We start from the raw sequence: 3,352 nt of genomic DNA, 5'->3' as shown, positions 1-3,352 counted from the left end.
ACCAAGCATATGATCAAATTCTAGATGTCTGATCTTCATTGGCTGCTTTGGCTATAACACCTTTCGGGAGAATCAAAATTGTGTAGTACTTTGAAACTTGTTTCAATCAATTTATACTTAAAAACTTGTTTCCTTTTGACAATGTTTGCATTGCATCTGAACACCCACACTTTTGACTACTAGGTTCTTGACTGTGAGACACCTTCATGTAGTTGTCTAATATTCAAACTCTAAACCAACTAGGTTGAGATTATCAAAAACACTAACCTCACATTATAATACCATACAATGGCTTCAGGGCTGAAAGTACTGAGCTCTGGCAATTCTATTCTGTGGCAGGTGAAGGAATGCACGTCAGCCTTGCTGCGTTTTGTGAAGAGGTCTAGTTCTGAAAAATAAAAGTTAAAACAATGAAAATATTTTAGTCTTCTCGAGCTGACAATTGTTTCTGTGTAACTAAGTATCATTTGAAATTTTCTTTTCCGTTTCATATGTTGAATATAGGGATAGTGCCAGGAAAGCTCTAAGTTCTGCTACTTGATTATGCCTTAAACAGAAATTCAACTTTATTTTTTTCTCTTGTAGGCCTCATTTGAGCGAGCAAAAAAATGGGTGCTAGAACTGAAATCACAAGGTATTGCTCGCACTTTCTTGCTGTCTAAACTCACTCAGTCCTTGGCTGCTTTAAACAATTTTAGGCTATAACTTTAATTTCAGCTTTGTTTAGGTGCTGTACTCTGTATACTAACTTTCTATGCGAGTTTGCGTCTTTCAATATAGCTAATTCTATCTACTTGGATCATTCTCTTATGACAAGGCAATCCAAATATGGTCATGGCACTAGTTGGGAATAAAGCAGATCTAGTAGAGTCAACTCTCGGTCAATATGCACTTGTTGCTTTATTTTAGCATTCTTACTATGGTGTTTGAAAGCTTTTAAATTTTTTATTTTATTCTTTTCTTATAAGGGAACACGTAAAGCCATGAAAGATGTTTGTTTGAAATATAATCGATGTCAAGATTTTGCTTCTAGTTAGTTTGTTAGTCATGAGGTATCATCTTGTTTCTTGCTATGTTCTTGCTCTAATTGGGCTCGTCGTTTGAAGGTTTTTGTTGTTTTCTTGCAAGCTAATATGTTCTCTAATCTATTCTCTAATTTGCTTCAAAGGGCTGTAAGACATCATTTTGCTCTTTGTGCTGGCTTGCTGTAAGAAAATGGATCCTTATTTACTGGCTATCATTTTCATGGATGCCCACAATAGCAAAGACAAATTTAATCATGCTTTGGTAAGCTTTTTTCTTTTCTTTTCTTTGGTAAGGACACTTGAGTAATGTGGCTTGATGTTTTGCTATTTTGTTTATTATTCTGCTAAACTGCTTTGTCCTTGGTTGCATGATATCTGATCCAGCAAAACAAGGATATAACTTCATTCTATGTGCATATTATCTGCAGGGTTATGCATATATACTCACGCACCCCGGAATACCTTCCGTCTTCAATGACCACTTTTATGATTCGGGTGATTCCATTCATGATCAGATTGTGAAACTGGTACAGCAGTATGGCTAGCTAGTTCTTTTATTAACTTGTGTCTAGTAGAAATTCTTCCTTCTTTAAGCATTTGGACTTGTCTGCATGTCCAGATTAGTAGATATGGGTCATTTTGAATTGATATTCATGATTAGGTTTGTGTACATGAGACAATGGTGGATTAATGGAAATTGTAATGAATGATTTTGGATGTAGATTTTATGGTTTCGTACTTTCATGAATGGGCAATTTTAGTTTCCAGAATGTATGCATACCAATTGTAACGGGGGACAACTAATATGTGTTATCTCAAATTGCAAGCTACAACAAAAGCACACCAAAATGTGTGGTTGCAACTGCACACAAACAACACAAAAATCAATTAGAAGTGTATTGTCTTTTTGGCGTTCGTACAACAGAAAATTATAGTCTGAATGGAAAAACAACAACAGAAGTTTGATAAAAATGTTGGCTAAAGCGTATAACAACAACAAATAAGTGTGGTTGGATTTAACCAAAGATAATATATAAGACTTACAATTTGTGGTCCATTTTATATTCAGACCACAAATATTTGTCATGTTAATAACCTCAGACGACAGAAATATGTCTTGCAAATATACTTCACACAATAGAATTTATATCAGAATGTAGTTGTTTTGTTTCTCATACAACACAAAACTGTTGTGTGATTACGTTTAAAGATACATATCGCAATGGTCCTGAAATGCAAAACTCATCAGACGACAGAAGATTTTTATTTGTTTCTGTCGTCTGAAAAATCAGACGACAGAAGTGTTCTGTCGTCTGATACCCCCAAGTTCTGTCGTCTGAAAAATCAGACGACAGAAGTGTTCTGTTGTCTGATACCCCCAAGACACAACACCGTACTAGACGACATATTTTGGTTCGTTCAGACGACAGAACTGTTCTGTCGTCTGAAGGCCTTTTTGGCATAGTGTCTCTCTCTCTAGCTCGCTCAAGAACTCTTTCTCTCTCTAGCAAACCGTGAAGCTCTCTCTCTCTCTCTCTAGCTCGCTCAGGAAGACGACGCTCTCTCTCTAGCTCTGAAACGAAGATGAAGCTCTCCCTCTAGTTCGCAACAGTCTAATCGATCATTGAGGTTTAATTCCATATCTCTGCACTCTGTTTAGCTTGATTTTTACTTCGATTTCATCACTGTAATTTCGTTTTTGTTTTGATTCGATCTCAGCCTTCTCTCTCTACAATTTGTTTAGCTTGATTTGTATTTCAAATTTCATCAATGCGATTTCATTTTTGTTTTGCTAAACCTAAATTGTGCGTAGCTTATAGTTAAATTAGCTATTAAATCATGCGTAGTTGTTGTGATTTCATCACTGTATCAATCATGTGTTTTTGTTGAAAGTTGATTGCACAATGAAACTGTTGTGCAAGTTGATTGTTCATAGCTATCTCTGTTAACTAATGCAAGTTTTAGCTTATTTGTACAGTCAAAGTTACGAATGCAGTTTGTAAATGCTACTGATACAGTTCAGAAAAGCAACTAACAGAATGAAATAATTCTACATTTGCTGTTTTGTTATATATTCTTTGTTTTTTCCTCTTGCCTTTTAATTCATATCAAAACTAGAAGCTGATTGATAGACTGATAGGTTCGCGTGCAGCGGCACGCTGCTGTCTTCATTTTTCATTATAATACCAATCTTTGTCATGTCTTCATTTTTCCTTTTTGATTACATATAGTAGCTTTGTATAACTGTTATAGTGCCTTTATCTTTCTGTGGTAGTAGCTTTCTTTTCCTCTGCTAGTATTCATTTTCAATCTGATTCCAGTAGCTT

At 35.4% G+C, this 3,352-nt stretch overlaps 1 long non-coding RNA gene across 1 annotated transcript; it reads left to right on the top strand.

Annotated features, from left to right (window-relative positions):
• On the top strand, positions 1-1,508 carry LOC121052023. The gene is made up of 4 exons (XR_005807784.1): positions 1-380; positions 586-634; positions 1,169-1,287; positions 1,454-1,508. It is a non-coding gene; the product is annotated as an uncharacterized LOC121052023 (long non-coding RNA).
• The last annotated feature ends 1,844 nt before the right edge of the window (positions 1,509-3,352 follow it).

This window comes from Rosa chinensis, chromosome 3 (assembly GCF_002994745.2).
Source record: "Rosa chinensis cultivar Old Blush chromosome 3, RchiOBHm-V2, whole genome shotgun sequence".
In the NCBI taxonomy this organism is placed as follows: Eukaryota; Viridiplantae; Streptophyta; class Magnoliopsida; order Rosales; family Rosaceae; genus Rosa; species Rosa chinensis.
The sequence above is the reverse complement of the archived record's forward strand: the minus strand, read 5'-3'. Positions and strand labels throughout refer to the sequence as shown.